The sequence below is a fragment of the Zalophus californianus genome, chromosome 8, assembly GCF_009762305.2.
Source record: "Zalophus californianus isolate mZalCal1 chromosome 8, mZalCal1.pri.v2, whole genome shotgun sequence".
NCBI lineage: Eukaryota > Metazoa > Chordata > Mammalia > Carnivora > Otariidae > Zalophus > Zalophus californianus.
In genome coordinates, this window is record NC_045602.1 from 36,979,813 (window position 1) to 36,991,959 (window position 12,147).

Consider the following 12,147-nt stretch of genomic DNA (forward strand, 5'->3'; position numbering starts at 1 on the left):
TCATTACAGTGGTAGAGTGGAGAGTTGTGACAGAGACCCTAACGGCCTGAAAAGTCGAAAAAATTTATTATCTAACCCTTCAGAGAAAAAGCTTGCTGAACCCTTGTTTAGAGGGGGGAAAAAAAACCAACAACAAAACCCACCTGAAATATTAATTCTATGAAGCCTGAATATCATGGAAATTTTAGATTCTAAATCCCTGTAATTTGGGCCAATCCAGGTTCTGTGTTCAAGTGGTTGATGTAACTGGCACACACAAGGGTTCAAGTGTAAAGGGGTGTGTGTGTGTGTGTGTGTGTGTGTGTGTGTGTGTGTGTGTGTGTGTATGTGAATGAAGAGGATGCAAGTAGTAACGGAGGTGGGTGAGGGAGAGAGGTTTTATTGTTCAAGAACATTGAATTTGGAGTCAGAGCAGGACTCAGATTCCAGCTCCATCACTGGGCAAGTTATGTCACCCAATAAGCCTGCTTGATTATGTGCGAGAAACATGGAGATAATGTCTTTGGCTGGACAGGGTTGTTGTGGACCGCAAATGAGAATGTACAAGCAGAGTCCCTCTGCCACCTCACAGAGGACTCAGCCTTTCTGGTTAAGTGTGCCCAGTGTGTATTAATTGCTCAACAAATATGATTCCTATCCAGGAATTATTCACGGGAGCCGTATTCAGGGGGCAGGCAATATCTGGGTGAGACAAACCCCCTTTTCTTTCCTGGTTGACTGTTAGGTGCTAATTTGGGTCACTTCCCAAGGGTGACCTTCAGCCCCATTCCTAAATGCCGAGTGAGGGCTTCGATGCTTTCCCGCATAACAAGGGCACGCCCTGTACAAACCACATAGCACCCAGGAAGCAGATGGTCCGGTAAGTGTAACCCACAGACTGAAGATGAGCCATGGGCAAATGGCAAGGTGCAAGTGGCTTTTATGCTGGGATCCATAGTGAAACATTTGGGATTCCAGGGGGCAAACTTGAACAGACCTATTCTCTGTCAGCCGGCGAGGTCTGCCCGGAGAGATGCTAGTGTTTATCTGCCACAACCTTTAGTTTTTATTGCACTCAGTTGCCTTGTATATTTAATAGGGAAATTTGCTGAAGTGGTTACTAAGCCACGCAGAGAAAAAGGAAGGGAGTGGGGAGCTGCTCTCCGACCCCGAAGTTGGCAAAGTTGCCTCATTAATCAGACCTGTGCTAGGATACAACGTTATTCATGTTTAGGGCATTAAAACTCGAAGCTAAAATTGTAGGAGGTAATTTGAGTACATGCAGCCTGTCTATCTGCAACAGATTTATGATGTTTACTCAACAATGGATGGGAACTTTCAGGGAGAGAAGGATTTTCCCCATCCTTTTCAAAAATACATCGTCAGCCCACAGTGATCAAGTTCCCAATTTTTGTGTGAGTGTGCACAGCCTTAAAAAAAAAAAACAGTCTGTAGGGGTGCTAAAAGCAGATCCTGTATTTCTGTATTTAATCTCCACCACTCTGAGCTCAGTTGAAGAACAGACTGGAATGAGCCGTCTGCAAGACAAGTGGTTCTCGACGTGCTCTCGGACTGCACTGCTTGGCCTGAGATGTTCTACAAAGTACCACCCGCCCAGGCCCCGATCCTGATAAGGGGCATCTGGCATGGGGCCGCCCCACAAGGGACTGAGAGAATTCCCAGCAAAAACCTCCGGGTTCCAGGCTAAAAGGTGGGGTTTGCGGGTGCATTGTGGTTCTACTTCTGGGAGCTGATGGCTGGTGACTTCAAAAGAGTGAGACCTCCCATTTCCCGAGGTTTCCCACCTCCTTTCTCTGCTGAACCTCAGAAAGCACGAGCTTCCTCTCACAGAGAGAAGGGAGAGGCAGGGCTGCTCGGAAGGGAATACCTTTCCAGAAGATTCCTTCACCATGCAGCAGGAGGAGCAGTCATCCTGCCCCCTGACGAGGAAGCGATGAAGTGTGTGAAACCGGAAGCACTCAGGAGCACGCATCTTCTCACGTGGAGGCAGGTGAAGTGGGAGTCAGGCATGTGTGCCTATTCTGGTCTTGCTGGTCTTTAGCTGTACAGCTTTGCCTCCGACCTGCTAGATTGGTGGTCCACTGGGGACAATAATACCCATCGGATAGGACTGTTTCACAAACTAAATTGATATTTTTAAACAATTTGGTTAAACAAACCCACTCTGAGTACCAGCTTTGCCACTTCCTGACTGGATCACTTTGGGCAAGTTGCTTGCCCATTCTGAGCCTTCATTGCTCTACCCTAAAATGAGGATAAAGCTATGACTGGCCCCACGGGGCCATGGATGAGGGTGTGGAAGTGCTTTTTAGAAGAATACAAGCTGGGGCGCCTGGGTGGCTCAGTCGTTAAGCATCTGCCTTCAGGTCATGATCCCAGGGTCCTGGGATCGAGCCCCACATCAGGCTCTCTGCTGAGCGGGAAGCCTGCTTCTCCCTCTCCCACTCCCCCCTGCTTGTGTTCCCTCTCTCACTTTCTCTCTTTCTGTCAAATAAATAAATAAAATCTTAAAAAAAAGAATACAAGCTTATAGATTTTCAATAAATATGAGATTCCTGTCTCAGTTTGATAGAAAGATGCATTTCTTTTTGAATTTGGGATGGGGGTGGGAATTAGAGATTGAATTTTATGCCAAAGTCAAAAATGTTGGCATAAAAAGCTAAAAACCCTTCTATGATACAGGCACGGAGGGGATCTACATGACACTTCAATGTTACTCTTAGAGGATGGGAAAGCCTGCCTAAAGGGAACACGGCAATTTCACAACATTTTCCTTCCCAGGGTCTCTGGCTTTCCAGTACTTGGGTGTTTTTTGTCTCATCATTTAAGCCAGTGTGGTGCAACAGATTTAAAGTAGGCGCGACTTTTTGGCCCCTAGTAAACACTAGAATTTCCCTGTCTGAACTAAATATAAAATTCATGAAGTTAGATTCAAAGACACAGCGCCCCCCCCTCCGCCCTGCTACACTAAAGAAGCCTTTTTCTAACGGGGGGGAGGGGTAGGTTAGGCGAGGGAAACTAAAGTAGCTTCAAGTATGACTAGCAGTTGTAATGATGAAGTACTGGGGAAGATTTACTTGCCGATGGAAGGAATACTTGCAAATCTACCTTTTTTTATAATGGGGCACGCTCATGCATACACCGCAACTCACATACAAGTATTTACATAATTTTGCAGAAAGTTTCAACGTAGAAACACACACAAACACACAGAAATTATATTTATCAACACTACCCATGCAGCCTTTGCCTTAAAAACACCTACTTTGCCATCTGGCTGGAGAATCACTGGCCGGGTCATTATCTAGGAGCCCAGAGAGGAGTGGGCCTTGTAGGAACTAGAACCAACCAGCCAACAAGAACAGTGACAATAAGTACCACCACAACAAAATGACTTTTTCAACACTCTAAGGTGCATTTTAAAACAGCCCCCAACTTTCCAATTTAAATAGTTCGAAATGAATCAAGGCGAAGAAAAAGACAGCATTCACCACACACAACTGAACTTTTCAAAAATATCTTATTAACACAGCCTTCCAAATAAATCCTCAAACTTACCAGTCTCAACAAACTTTGCATTGACTGATGCTCTTGTCAACTAGAAAGGATACAGATGGGGAAATGAGTGACATTTCCATTCTTTACTGTTTACCTGATGTCCCACCTTGTTTGCTTTGAGAGAGAGGCTGTTTGCAGAACCATTGGAATGTGTGGGACAGTTTGCTGGTAATGCCAGTCAGGCCTTCCAGAACTAAACCTCCAAATGAATTGCAGAGGACGAAGACCTTGAGTTCTGTTTTTCTGCAGAGTTGACTCATCTGTGTGTGTTCATAACATTTAAAGAAGTGATGTGCCTGGAGAACAGGAAGGGAGCTGCTTTACAAGCAAAGATAAGATGTGATTAGAGTATGAGGTTGATCAGATAAAGATACCACACACACAATTTGGATTTTAGCCGGTTCTTTAATTTATTCTGAAAGGCAAAGGAGAGGAGAAGGATGGCGACCAAGAGCTTTAAGAATTGGCTTCCCCCGAGCTGCCTCTCTTAAACACATTTTGTGGTTTGTTTCAATACCATCTTTAAAAAAGATGCGGCCATTCATTTCCTCTTCTCAGCTTCCCTGTCCTCCCCTTCATCCTTCCTCTAAGAAGGCAGGTGGAAACTCCTTTAGAAGTCCTATCTGCACCACCCTGTCTTAGAAGACTTGAAACGTTTATTCTCAATGTCCTCGGTTTACCTGCCAATGGAAGCATTACTGGAAAGAGATGCCACCAGCATTCAACTAATAGTCACAAATATGGTAAGTATAAATAGTGAGGAGTGGCAGAGTCATTCCAAGACTGCGGTCCCCAGCAAGTCTTATGAATCCAAGTGATGTGCCAGCATCTGTTATGATGTTGGTGAGACTCCATCACAACTGGGCACAGAGAAGGTTTCTTTTTTCCCTCTAACTATTTCAAAGCACATTATGGATCCTGTGGTCTTTTTTTTTCTTTTTAATTGTGTTTTATTTTAATGCCAGTACAGTTAACATATAGTATAATGTTAGTTTTAGGTGTAGAATATTCAACAGTTCCATCCATCACCCACTGCTCATCACGACAAGCACACTCCTTAATCCCCATCACCTAGTTCACCCATCCCCCCCCCCCCGGTAACCACCCATTTGTTTCTCTATAGTTAAGGGTCTGTTTCTTGGTTTGTCTTTCTCTCTCTCTCATTTTTTCCTTTGCTTGCTTGTTTTGTTTCTTAAATTCCACATATGAGGGAAATCATACGGTGTTTGTCTCTGACTGACTTATTTTGCTCAGCATTGTACTCTCTAGCTCCATCCATGTCATTGTAAATGGCAAGATTTCATCCTTTTTTATGGCCGAATAATATTCCATTGTGCACATGTACCACATCTTCTTTATCCATTCATCTGCCGATAGACACTTGGGCGGCTTCTGTAGTTTGGCTATTGTGGACATTGCTGCTATAAACATCGAGGTGCATGTACCCCTTTGAATCGGATCTTGTGTCTTGACAACACCTGCATGAGGCTTGAAAGCCCCAAAGTCGTATCTTCATTTAATAGTTAAGGAAATCACAGGGCAGAGGTCGAATGACACTTACAGGTGGCAAGCTTATGCTAGAATCCGGGTCTTCCTTGCTCCACTTGGTTCCCTCTCCTTGTTCTCATTCTTAGACAATCCATTGGCAGGGACAGTGTTTGTCAACAAAACAGCTGCCAGATGCCTACCTGGGGAGAGAAAGGTAGCACCTTGCATATTGCAAAGCTATCTTAAGGCTCGCTCTGAGGCCAGGACCTTGGATGCCCGTTGACCTCCATTCTAAGACCTCAGAGGTTACAACAGATGGAAAGGGAGAGTAGGCCCAGAGTCCACAGGGAAATGAAGGGTGGAAAAGTTTCTAATTAGAAGCAACTTGGACTTTGGTTGGAATGTTGGGTTGTTCTTCTTGTCTCAGAAACCTACAGAATGACTTCCCTCCCTCCACTGTCCTTGTAAGTTTTGCAATTTTTGAATTGGCGTTATTTACACATTTTAAAGTTTTCTTTTTCATAAAGTCAAAAAGGAAATTTTTGGTGGCCAAATGTCTCCTGAAGCAGATCTTGAGTAGCAGAGTAATGAGGTTTTCAATCATGCACAAGACCGACAATTAGCTAATAAAAATCCTTTTTTTCCCCTATTTCCTCAAAAGTCAGTTCTCAGAAAAATAGGCATTCACTGTACATACCCTGTTTACCAGTAAGGTTAAAAGTTCAGGCAAAGAAAGACATCAAAATATTTACATTAAAGCAGATCAATGTTCCTATATGGTGTCTGGCTCTGCACATTCGGGACAGGCCTCGTCAAGATTGTGGAGAGCAGAGGAAGCAGTGTTCTGGAAGGCTGGCCCTATGTTTTTCAGGCTCTTTCTAAGACTATTCTCTTTTCTGAGACTGCTGTCTCTGCTACCCCCAGCTTTTTAGATCTTTCCTTCCTTTTGATATTTTACATTTTACAGCTTAGGTCATTAGGACGCCACCAGAGTATTTTTACCAATGGCATGTTTCTATTAGTTCCTTGGTACATTTATTTTTTTTAAATCCTCAATTTTTACGAATTAAAATAATAACGATGACAGTCACCATTACTGAATCTGTCCTTTATGCTTTCATACATTATTGCAAATACCCTCCCACACTGACATGGTGAATTCAGCAACTGAAGCTCAGGGACCCAACCGCTAGCCAGAGAGCATGCAAGCCAGAGCAGGGGCACATCTGACTTCTATAATTTCTGGAGTCTCCGTTGCTCTGACCCTAAAGGAGGGGCCCCAGCACTGACCATGTCTTCAGAAATACTTTGCTGGTTCACTCTTGTTTCAAGAAGAGACGGGTCAAGGGCAGTCAGGTGGCCTTTTTTCTAACGGGAGCAATGCTCTTCTGAGGGACTGCACGTGAGGGCTGGAGCAGGGGCCAGGTGAGCAGTAGGCCAGGCACCGATTGCTCTGGGGGCCACGCGGGCCACCCGCATCCGTTGGCAGCATCCTGCAGCCCAGCAGATCCCCGTGGAGCTCCGGCTGTGACCAAGAGAAAGACGCCAACATGGTTGTCCTCGGGCACCTGTGCAAGACAAGGCATTGCTGTGGAGACTTGGCGTTGGAGGAGGGACTCATCTATCCCCCAGCATGGACATCAGATGTGAAACTTGGGGCCCGAAGCTCTCCTCGACTCCCCTGTGTCAGCCAGCAGGGCAGAAGGAAGGGGCTTCTGTTTGGGCGATTCTGCCCTGGGCCCATCCTTCCTGGCTTAGTCCTGCCCTCAAGGGCTCCAGGTGCAGGTGGTTCAGAGCCTGCACTCCCCAGACCCCACTCGTATCCCCGCCCCCCCATTCCATGCCCCTGTGGGAGTAGCTTCCCCTCCTGGGGGGGCAGAGGCCTCCCCTCCCGGTCGTGTCATGTGGAGTGCTGCATGGGTCCGAAGAGAGCCTGCCAATAGCCCCCGAGGGCACACACTTCTGCTCTCCCTCACGCACTCGAGAAGCGCCCCCCTCACTCCCACTGCACACACAAACACACCCACCCCCAACCTGCACACATCCCAGACTCTCATACCCCCTCATCAGCACACACCAGGTACACACACATATCGCAGACTGCCCCCACACACCCGCACCCATGCCATATGTGTATGCTGTGCAGATACCCACCACACACACCCCTGCACGTACACAGGTGCTCATGCACTACAGACACCCACCACCGGTCACCCCTGACACACACATACCACACATGCGCACACTGAACACACACACACGAGCTCCAGACAACCTACACTCATACCCCACATGTACCATACCTACATCGAGTCGCATACGCACCACACACAGCACACACAGCAAGACATATGGCCAACAACCTACACCACACCCATGTGCACACACCTATACCACACATGTACCAGGGATGCCCACACTCACATCCACCCCCACAGGCACATAAGCACACACACACACACACACACACACACCATAGATGCACCCCCCCCACATGCACCCCAACACAGTACTCACATGACCACACCACACACCTCCATACTACACACACATGCACACACGCACACACAGGCACACCCTCATTCTCACACCCCCATTGCTGACTCTGCTAATTCTAGGGCAGACCGCCGGAACCGTAGGCGGACTGCCAAACAGCCTTCCCTCTCAAAGAGATGGCACGTATGTGGAGGAGTGACTGTCTGTAACGTGACTTCTTGAGGAAATAAAAAAGCAGACATAAGGTAAGCTAAAGGTAAAATGACCAATTACAGAGCTGTGTGCTCCCACCTCTAGAGGTTCCAAAGATAACAAAAACGGAATCAGAGTTACTCAGGGCCGGAGGTGGCGCACCAACAGTTTCGGATGATACATTTTCCTCATTTTTGCTTCTCTCTCAAATGGCAGCAACCACCCCTTCTAGTGGTCTACCTCTTTTCATGGCTCCTTAGCCCCATCCCCTTCTCCATCCCGATGACTCTCAAACAGCCTCACAGTTAGCTGGGACCCCCAGGAGCCTCTAACTGATTCCCCCCCAGGTCCCCTACCAGCTTCTCAGAAGAATAAACATCAAATTCACTTTACCAACATTGACTCACCACCTACGTAAGGCAGGCATATGTTGGGCTTTGGAGGTAAAAGGTGTTACCACAGAGCTCTGACCTCAAGGGGCCCAGAGAGCGGAGCTAGTGGCTGTGCTCACCGGGCTTCTGGGGTCTTGTGAAAATGCAGATTCTGGTGTCAGGGGCCAGGGTGGGACCTCTGCTTTTTACCCTCCAACCGCACTTTGAGCGGTAGGCAGTTTTCAGGAACAGAGTCTGCGAACACCTGGGCCTGCCGGGAAGGACCCTCACACCACTGTGGCCTGCACGGGGCAAGGCCAACAGGGCTGCCGGTGTGCACACAGGCAGGGGCTCAGGTGGCCACCGCACCTGCTCGCGGTCCTGCCACACTCAGCGGGGCACCCGGGACTCTGCATGGGTCACTTGACTTCCAATTGCCCTCTGTTTTCAGTTGTGCTCTGCTGTCTCTCTTCCAACCGTCCCTTACTAGTCACACTCTTTGGTGAGGGAAAATGGCTTTGCTTTTCCATATTTATAAAATACGAAGAAGCAGCATGGCCGGAGGATGGGGGAAGCCAGGCTACTCTGGATTTAAATCCAGGATGCACTAATTTTGTGATATGGAGCAAACCAAAACTCCGTTTTCTTAACTGAAATGAAAAAATAACAATCCCACCTCTGGGGCCTGTTACGAGGACTGGAAATACAGCTGACTGCATGGGTTTGAACTGCGCGGGCCCACTTACACTGGACTTTCATTGAACACTATTGTAGTGTATTTCCCCTTCTTCCTAATTTTCTCAGTAAGATTTGTTTCTCTAGCTTACTTTACAGTAAGAACACAGTACATAATACATGTAACATATAAAGTAGGTGTGAATCCACTGTCATGTTATCGGTAAGGCTTCTGGTCAAGAGTTAAGTCTGGAGGAAGGTAAAACTAGACACAGATTTTCAGCTGTGTGGGGGTGTGGTGCCCATAACCCCCGTGTGGTTCAAGAATCAACTGTAACGTGTGAACATCAAAAGTTGTGTCCTGAGCAAACTAAAGCCTCAGATGGTAGCTGGGGTTATTCTCGAGGTACATGTTTATTAATCCATGTACTTGGGTGATCGTCACCGGACATACAGTTCCTGTACAGCTGGGGAAAGTGAGGCAGGGACACCAGGCCAAAGGAGAGCATGTCCCATTCGAGGCATGGGCACTCAGCATGGCTTTCGAGGTCCTGCTAAGTCACGCAACAAGGGAGACGGCCGCAATCACAGAAGGGAGAGGAGAGCGCATAGGCCGACCTCTGGGAGGTCATCCAAATCTCATTGTTTGGAGACATCGGCCCTCCCCAGACACCTGTCAGTCCAAGGCAGACATTCCCCAGCTTGACTCCCTTCTGCTGGAGAGAAGCAAAAGTGACTCAAAGGTACCTCAGTATTGACAAAAAGACATTTAGATCCAGAAATTTTAAGTCAAGCCATCGGCCAAAAGGCCTCAGCAGAGAGATAAGCATGTTGCAGCTCGCCCAGACTATGAAACCCTCACTGTTTTAGAAAACTGAGTCAAAGAACCCAAAGTGGGGATTCATGTGAAGGAAGACGGGCACAGCTGTTTTAATCATAGTGCCTTCCTGAGCCAGAGGCCCACACGTGGAGCAGGGCAGGAAAGTGGATGGTTTTCACTGAGTTTTCATCTCTGCTGGATTCATTTCTCCTCCTGGCACACCTGATGGAAAGGGACCACGGGCGCCAAGCAGCATGAGAAGGCAACTACCTCAAGCCCTTGTGTGACCACCTCAGCCTGGGCGTGTGCCTGGAGCCATGTTTGGGCTGTGCCTGAAGTCTGCGCATCCCTAGCCTCAGAGCCACTTGCAAACATCTCAGAGATACTGGTGTGAAAGGGAGAGGATCTGGAAGGTCGGGAGTGAGCAAATATCACCACCATTTTCCAAAGGAACGGGTTCTGAAAACAGCAGAGCAGACTCACTCCAATTTCCGGGCAAACCCGAAGAGGCATTAGACAAAGCTCACAAGCATTTGGGAAGAAAGTGGTGGTCTCTAAGAGGCAACAAGAGTTCTCTAAGAGAAAGTCATTCCATGCTAACCTCATTTCCTGTTTTGACGAGCTTCACCAGAACAGTCGATTAGGGGAATGCCCCAGAAAGTGTGTCTTGCTTTCAGTAAAGCATCTGAAAACCTCTCATCGTATCCTATGTACCTGAGATACACAAGATGGGCCCGCTGATGCTATGACTGGGAGAATTCACAGTGGCCGGGCCGACCTTCCCACAGAGGTCAGGCCATGGCATGATGTCGGCCCTGCTCCCTCGACTGCCACGTCCACTCTGGAGATGGCCATGCTGGCCAGGCCACCCACTGGGTCTCAACAGCTCAGACGATTCAGTGTTTTCTCCCCACTGGCAAGTGAGATTTGAAATGATTCTCTGCAGCTCTACACATGGAGAAGGGTGACAGTGCGGGGCTATGGTTTGTTTTGCTCCAGTCACGTCCTTTGGAGGGAAGCAGAGGTGTTTCCTAGGAGACCCACGGGGCCCTGTCCCACGTTCCATTTCAAAAACTAACTTTGAGGGAGACACTGATGGCCTATTTGTCACATCTGCAAATCACACAAGCCTCTCAGGACAAAATGGCCTCACACCATCAACCCACAAGAGTCAGAAGGCTGGGGTGAAATGAGACAGGAGCAAATGCAAAGCCTAGGTTTTTCTGGAAAAGCACAGTGCACTGGAGGAGCACGGAATTCAGGTACATTCGATTCTAGCTATGCCCTGCCTGCCTGAGTGTGACCAGAGATGACAAAATAACACTTGAGAGTCTTTACCTCTACTTTTTAATTCTTTCATAATATTGAACTCTTTCTCGGGGCATTAGACCGGCACCAAAAATCCTTTCCCTACTTGTGTTATGGCCTGGTTGTGAGGACAGAATAAGTCAGAGGTGGTAAAGTGCTTTGAAAAAGGGAAAGCTCCGAAATTCAAAATAGTATTATTATTTGTTGTAAGGTGCTTTCCCTCCAAAAAAAGAAAAAAAAAAAAAAAAAAAAAACTCTGACAGTCTGTGAGTGATAAGCAGAAAATGATTCAGCTTTGGCTTCTGTTTCTCCAGCTGTAACCCCAGACTGGTTGAGCTCACAGAGTGGCCCCAGTGAGCCCACCACAGATCCCGAACTCCTGCAAAACTCCAAACCCCTCCTCCTTTGGCCATCTGCTTTTCCAAAAGTTCTTCCTGGAAGGCCTGCTTCCCACTGTCCTAAATTCTGGTAATTAAAGGATCATTCCGACAACTCCCTTTCCAGGGCTGGGTCTCCAAGATGCAAACCAAGGACATAGCCAGAGTGAATGCCGAATGACTTGGGTCAGGGCCTTGGACTTTTGCAGGTCTTTTAAATTCCTTTGGATCCTACCAGGTGGTCCTTTGAGAGCATGTCACTCTTGCTACTGTGCAAGCCCAGGCTCAAAAGATAGTGAAAAATACATTGCAGGCCCAAGACAGGAGAGCAGGCCCTAGTCAGATTAAGAGACTGAGACGATCACCTTAAACTTCTCTTGTATTCAGTATAATTTCACTTGGCATCAGAGTTCACCTAGACAGAGCTGTCCGGTAGAACTTTCTGTGATGACACACGTGTTTTATATTTGTGCTGTCCAATATGGCAACCAGAGTTGCATGTGGATATTTACATTTAAATTAACTAAAATAAAAAGGAATTAAAAATGTGTTTCCTCAGTCACACAGCCACGTTTCAAGTTTTCATGAGACACATGTGGCTAGTGGCCACCATACTGGACAACACAGCCCCAGACCAGCAGTTCTTAACCTTGGCTACAGGATGGAATTACCTGGGGAGTTTTAAAAAAAATACTAATGTCTGTCCTTCCACCCCAAATTCTGTTGTGATTGGTCCTGGTGGAGCCTGGGCATTGGATTTCTTAAAACCCCTGGGCAATTCTGATGTCTGGCCAGGATTCAGAACCATTGCCCCAACCACGGAGAACTGTGTGCTCAATTCTCATTTGTTCCTCTTGTTATC

The 12,147-nt window shown here is 47.3% G+C and overlaps 1 long non-coding RNA gene across 1 annotated transcript in view; it reads right to left on the reverse strand.

Moving 5' to 3' along the window:
* Positions 1-4,933: 4,933 nt before the first annotated feature.
* Positions 4,934-12,147, reverse strand: part of LOC113938086 — a 70,585-nt gene continuing 63,371 nt past the window's right edge. Inside the window, exons 2-3 of the long non-coding RNA XR_003524817.2 lie at positions 6,337-6,614; positions 4,934-5,246 (exon numbers count right to left, since the gene is read on the reverse strand). This is a non-coding gene — a long non-coding RNA (uncharacterized LOC113938086). The remainder of the gene's footprint in view (positions 5,247-6,336; positions 6,615-12,147) is intronic.